Source organism: Bidens hawaiensis, unplaced genomic scaffold, assembly GCF_021521415.1.
Source record: "Bidens hawaiensis isolate Kalapana, Puna unplaced genomic scaffold, B.hawaiensis_p1.1 tig00020143_1, whole genome shotgun sequence".
Lineage (NCBI taxonomy): Eukaryota > Viridiplantae > Streptophyta > Magnoliopsida > Asterales > Asteraceae > Bidens > Bidens hawaiensis.
In genome coordinates, this window is record NW_027493067.1 from 189,505 (window position 1) to 197,184 (window position 7,680).

Consider the following 7,680-nt stretch of genomic DNA (forward strand, 5'->3'; position numbering starts at 1 on the left):
ACGATCAAAATATAACTCAACAAAGCATTATTTGCATATTTGAACTCAACTCTAAAATTGGAGTTCAAATAAGATGTAAAGTAGAACACAAACCATCTATGAAAAAAGAACAGTGAGATATCAAGACTCAGTTAAGTCCACTTAAGTAGTTGTGATTCTCAAAATGAGAAGCCTATAAGTGGGTATCTGAAACAGAAATAAAATATGAATGAACAAATAGATAATGAAATTAAAACAAACTTATGTAGGTTAAGAATAAAAACATGGCCTAGCGGGAACATCATTAATGATCCCAGCAAGCCTTGAATCATATTCAGATCTATGATTTAATAGTAATGCTTAGCATTTTGAAATGTTACCTTAGGGGGTAAAAACTGACTTGTGTAAGTGGAGGTGGTTTCCCATAACCTTGTGTAGATCTTTCAGAAACGACTTAAAAGGTTTCAACATATATTAAAAATTTCCACTCGTTGTTTTCATGAATTGATCAGCAACACTTAAACATCAAACAAATCTATTTAGCCAAACATACCACAACAGAAAATTGTAAATACAAGAGGTTGCAGTTTCGACCCGTTTACTAATAATGAGTCGATTTGAGTGTATTTTTTAAACGAATGAAACCTCCTTGCTGAATAATTCTATATCCAGAAAATAGATTAACATTGTAATTATAAAACTTTTAGAAAGCATATTTGACACACTATATTTACCCATTTTACCAAAACCCAATGTGGCCCGAATCTGTTTTGGAAAGCATGCCATGTTGGACATTAAATTACTGTCATCCATTGTTGTTGTAGGTCAGTATTTGATGCATATTCAAGATGACAACATCATGGATCAAATATTATATTCCGAGCCACTTTGAGATGTGAGCACATAGAGAAGGAATACTTACTACAATCCAACATCGCTAAATACAAAAACAAGAAATTAATAACAAAAAAGTCTAGCAATTTGAGTTAGGCCAACGTATTAACTATTAAGTATGCAATATTACCTAAGTACGTTACTCCATATGTTTTGTAGTTCAATTTCTTGGTCATAGCTTATAAAACTCCTGTAGTAGTTATTTTCATATTTATTGAGCTCCCATGTTGTAATCGGTCCTTTCAATAACAATGAACATTAACGATTGTTTATGTTCATTTCAACTTGGCTTTGCAATAATTAAAGACGCTAAAGTCAATGATGTAAAACAAATAAATTCAAAATCTCACCTCAACTCCAAGTAGAGCTTTCACATTTACAACCTGTTACTACAAGTAAATATGACGAGAAAAAATAAAACAACAAATACATATTTTTCTTTAAAATATGAACCGATGTAGCTAATTAGTGCCTCTTGGCAAAACCCAAGTTGTTACCTTGAAGATAGGGCACAAATGCTTAATCGAGCAAACACTGAAACATGCGGCTGTGAATCAATAATTATTGAGTTATAGATCAGGGAGGAGAGTATCGAATGGAATATAGGTTTTTAGCGTTATCTCGTGTTGAACAGATGACTTGTGATGCGTTCTAGGGTCAAATGTTTCTGCTAATTCACGAGGGAGGATCTGTCATCGAATTCTTCGATATCGATCTCTTTATATATCCCTTTGTTTGTAGCCGTTACCAGCTCCGGGAAGAAGGAGACGTGGGGGATGAATAAAACCGTGGGAGCGTATGAAAGAGAGAACCAAACCGTTAACAACTGCCCCTTCTAGAAGCTTTCAAAGGACTTTGTAGGGCTGAGATTGTATGTTGAAGACTTTAAACGGCTGTGATTTTCCCAAATGTTGGTTACAACATTGGGGAACAATATAGTATATAATTATGAATATTAATCGCGTAGTACACAAGGAATGCTATTGATTACACACCAAAGTTACATAAATGCCGGGATATATTAATATCTTTTTAGATCGACATATAAATAAACTTGTATGTTTACGTTCAAATGAACTGTAAGAGACTTTGTTTGGATTATAAGGTAAACTGATGAGTATGAAATATAAGTGATAGCTATGTATTAATCATCCTTAATCAATTCTATAAATTATTATCTTTTAATAATTGATTTTTCTATCTTTCAGCTGGTTAATGGAGGATGAAAAGAGAGATTGTGTAGATATGCTGTGAAGTGTGAACAACAAAAAGTTGAACTAAAGTTTCCACCACCAGTTCACTTGACTTGAAACACGACGACACAATCATTTTTATAAGTTTCTCTTTATATAGATTAATAATAATATAATAGAAAGAAAAGTAATCCCACGTCGATCTGGTTCCCTATATAATCACTGAGCTGTTGGTACAAATGAATCAAAACAAAACCCACAATGGCCACCACCTTAAATACACCACTACTAATCATATCAATCTTGTTCATACTTACTTCCATTCCAATTTCATCATTTTCTTGTCCATCCCATCATAAACAAGCACTTCTTCACTTCAAATCCACCCTCACCACCATCATCAATTCTACCTCTTTTTATCCCTTAACACTAAAATCATGGAATCCGACTTCAGATTGTTGCTCATGGGAGCGTGTTTATTGCACCGGTGCCAAAATCATTACCGAGCTCCATCTTGATGGCTTAGTCATTCCACTTGAGGATATCGATGATCCAACACCCGTATTTTCGGATATTTTTGCGCCGATTTTTTGTATCAGGTCACTGAAAGTACTTGATATCTCGTATAATTATTTGCATGGATAGATACCTCGAGATGGGTTTGTGAATCTCACCTCACTGGTTCACCTTAGCATGCAATCCAATTATTTCAAAGGCTCCATTCCCCGCCAACTTTCTTTGTTGATGGATTTACGCTACCTGGACTTGAGCGATAATATTCTTGAGGGGAAACTAGGACCCGAACTCGGGTCTCTTAGAAAACTGACTACGCTGTGGTTACATGGGAATTATTTTAATGGTTTTCTTCCTTCTCAACTTTTTGAACTCAAATCTCTACGAGTTCTTCATCTGGGGGATAATAATCTCGAGGGCAAACTAGGACCTGAATTCAGGTGCTTTCAAAATTTGAATGCACTGTGGTTAAATGGAAATAGTTTCCATGGCCCGATTCCTCGTCAATTTTATGAACTCAAATATCTTCAAGATCTTGATCTCAGTTACAATAATCTTGAAGGTGTACTATAACCCAAATTGGGGTCGTTTGGGAATTTGACTTTACTAAGTTTAAGTAACAACTATTTCCATGGTCAGATTCCTTCTCAGATTTTTAAACTCCATTTTCTTCAAGTTCTTGATCTAAGTAGCAACAATTTGGAGGGGAAACTAGGGCCTGAACTAGGGTATCTTCAAAAGTTGACTAGACTGTGGTTATATGACAATAGTTTCCATGGCCCAATTCCTCCTCAGCTTTTTAAACTCAGGAATCTTCAATATCTTGATCTGAGTAGGAATAATCTAAAGGGGGGGGGGGGGGGGGGGGTTTAAGCCCTGAAGTTGCTAAGCTTCAAAATCATGAAATTCTTGAATTGAGGGCTAATTTTCTCTTTGGTAAAATCCCTGAAGAGATTGGAAACTTAACCAAGCTAGCGTCGTTCGCTCTATACAAATTTTTTTTCCATGACCAGATCCCATCTTCAATTGTGAACCTCAAGAATCTAGTGAGAATTTAGTGTTACTGGACCTGGGCATGAACGACATTGATGGACAAATTCCATTCACAAAGCAAAACTTGAGCAAGTTAGAAATCCTTGGGCTCGATGAAAACATGCTCACTGGAGAAATCCCAACTTGGCTATTCAAAATCACAACTCTCAAAGAATTGTTCATTGGTGGAAGCGGCTTGATTTGGAATAACGAAGCTAAGATTCTTCCAAGGTGTAGTCTAGTTCGGATCTTTATGCCTTCTTCTAATATTTCCGGTCAAATTCCAGAATGGATTTCAACACAAAAAGAATTACATTTGCTTGATTTGAGCAAGAACAAATTGGAAGGAAGATTTCCATATTTTCTTATGGATATGAAACTTAAAGTAATAAATCTATCAGAAAACAGTCTCACGGGGCCAATACCACCTCTTCTATTTGAAAGTGTTTATATACATTTTCTTGATTTGTCTCAAAACAAGTTTACCGGTGAGTTGCCGGAAAATATAGGCAAGGCTAAAAGATTGAACTTTCTTCGTTTGTCGAAAAATAATTTTTCTGGACAAATTCCAATGTCCATCTCCGAGATTGACATGTTGCAAAATCTGCTAGAAGTCGATATTGATTTTATGGAAGATGACCGGATTTACCTGGATGTATCCTACAAAAGTTTCTCCGGTCAAATCCCCGTGTATTTTCCTAAAGGAATCAAATTTCTTTATCAAATTTTCCTGAAGATGAAAAGCAATCATGATTTTAATGGGAGGGAACTTGGATTGGTTTCCCAGTTGGATTCTTCTCATCAATCTTGATCATAGGCTACGTACGTTCTGGATTTTCTTCAGCTCTTTAAAACTTGGTAAAAACTACAAGACTCGTCAAATACGATCAATTCTTATCAAACTAGTTGTAATCGTTTCATAATGTATCAAGTAATTACTAATAAAGAGGAATATCATGTTCAAACAGATTGTTGTCTATCGGTTGATAATCACCCTTTTTGTTATGATATTTTTTTTAACTTAATTTGTTTTACTAAAATAATGGTGTTCATTTATATATAACACAAACCGAGCTACATCTGGATAATGGGTAGTTATGATACGATAACTATTAAAGATGTTTTACATGTCAAAGTGCACTCCTCGATCAACACTAAATCAACCCTCCATACCCTTTTTCTTAATGTATCTGACTGTATTCATTTTATAACAATTAAGCGCAATTCATTTCCGGATAACCTCACCCTGTAAATTGTTGTTTCAAACTAAAAGGAACTCCGTGTGGGTCACTCACACTCTCTTATCATTAAACCAAATTCGGTATCTCTAACACTATTAGCTGTTGTGTTGGTTATATAGAAGCTACCACTTGTGAACTGTTAATAATAGTTTCAGAATTCCAAATTAGCTAAAGAATGGATTTTGAACCATTAAACCAAATTCCTGAAAGAAGAGGGTGCATTACCAATACTTGAATCTTGTAGCGTTATGGTGTCAATGGGACAACAAAGTGAAAGGTTAGTAAGAAAATATGTTTTGGACGTGAACAACATGTGAGTGGATGACACGTCAACACATATTTACTGGGATTGAAATCTCTTTCCTTCAAGATGGACGGCTCAGATTCCTCATGACATGGACTCTGATAAAACAAACATATAGCAAACAAACAAGAATTTATTGGAATTAATACTATATGTTACCACCAGAATGCTTGATCAAATAGTACATGGTGTATATATATACACACACACATATATTAATCCATTGATATACCATATATCAAATACTCCCTCGCAACGTAGCACACGCTAGTACAAACAGACTATAGGAGTGGTTAATTGCAGTACTTGAAAGATGAGGGTGCATTTTGAAAGAGTACTTAGAGCTTGATGGTGTCAATGGATCCACAAAGTAGTTATTAAGAAAATATATATGTTTTGGACATGAGCAACACGTTAGTGGATGACACCTCAGCAAGTACATCAAGTGTAATGAATATCAAAGCACCAAACATGAGTTTGTAACATTCTACTTTTGATACTAATAAATAAAAGAAATGCGTTTGTTTATAAGAGTGTTAATATTTAATTAAGTTAAATAACATAGAAGAGTATAGACTTGGTTAATGAAAGATGGAATAAGGGATGGTGACGAGCCTTAGGTCTATGGGCTTAAAGAGTATAAATACTCCTTAAACCTCCCTAAAACCCTAAAACCCCCATTCTTATCTCATAGTCTCCTACACACTCAAAAACACACACAAACACTCCTTGATATTTCGGTCGTGACCAAGATCAAGTTCCAAGACCAAAACCGAGCATAGTTGTGTTAGGTTTTGATTATACAAGCAAGACACAAGCCTATTGTTGCATATAGAAGCTAACCATAGCTTAACAACGTATAAAGGTATGTTCTTTACACATAAAGATTATGTTTCTAAGAAGGCCTGCCTTAAGACTTAGCCCTAGAGCAAATCGGGTATTGATGTACTATAAAAATGTAAACTTGATACTAAAAATGGACTTAACGAACTCGTTAGAATATATGGTCAATGTGAAAACCCTAGATCCAGCCTAAAACGGGTTTGAAACCGATAAAGTTCTAAACTTTATTGCTAAGAAAGATAACTTTTGGGCCAAGGGTAAGGAAAACCGTTTAGGAGGTTGTATACCACTTAACTATGCGGATGGATGTTAGACATGAGGTGAAAAACTCAAATAATGGTGATAATAACCCATCAGTGGGTGTATTCGAACAGGTCAAGTGTTCTAGTAAAATTTATTCGAATGAGTTCGAATGATTAAGGGATTCGAATAGAAGGGGAATAAAGGAAGAAAGGCAGAAACGAAAGAACACAAGTGTTTTATTCGAATACATGTATTCTATTCGAATACACGTTCCAATAATGTATTCTAATCGAATACAAGTCCAATCAAGTGTGTATACGAATACAAGTGTTGTTCTATTCGAATACAAGGGGTATTCGAATATAATTAAGTTCGAATACGCGGGCGTTCACATAGTTCAAATAAGGTGGACCATATGAATACTATACATATTCGAATACTATTCGCATACAAACTTCATTCGAATATAATTCCCTTAGATACAAGTGTTCTATTCGAATACTAGTGTTCCATTCGAATACAGAAAAGAAAGACAGATAGAATATACAAGCTCTTCCATTAGAATACAAAGGTATCCGAATACTAAGATATTCGAATACAAGAGTGTTCAAGTGATGTGGTGAAAACAGTCAATTAAATGTTAACTAAACTAAACAAGTAATAAAAACTAGACTTAAGACTCAACTACACAAAACACCAGCAAGTGAACCGGTCAATTGTACTAAAGCTAAGTAAGTCCGGAATATCGAACCCATAGGACTCTATAAATTACGTTAATTAACTAATTAGACTTGACTTACGAAACGACTATTTATTATTAATGTTTAAAGGGGGTTTTTAAACTAATATTAAACTAAGAAAGCAAATAAACAAGTATACATGAAATAAGCAATTAAACACAAGATCGAAAGCAATCAGAGAAGGAATCTACCTAGGTAATAATCCCATGCATCAACAATCATCAAGCAATGGACAAATAATATGATATGGAAACTGATTTCTAAACATATTCATCTAACAAACCCTAAAGGACCCTTGACTGAATCAAACGAAATCCCCAAAGAATTAATATTAGATTATTAAGTAATCTGTTAAATTTATTTCCTCACAGTTATCAAATAGGGTTAATTAATAGTATCCAAAGCAAGCAATCTTACGAAACACAAAACTCTAGATAACTTGATAAACTTAACATGACATCATGAACAAGGATCAACACAATAAGCAAGAATATTGTCACTACTATCCTAACATGCAATTGACCAAGACACATGAACAACTCCTCACCTCACAGCTATTGGAATTTAGCAAAACATTCAAAATCCTAATTAAGGATTAATAAGCTTCTATGATCTAATAGGCCTATTCAACCATAATAATCAAAACACCAAGTAATGATTAAACATGAACCCTAATATCTAAAGAACACAATCAATAG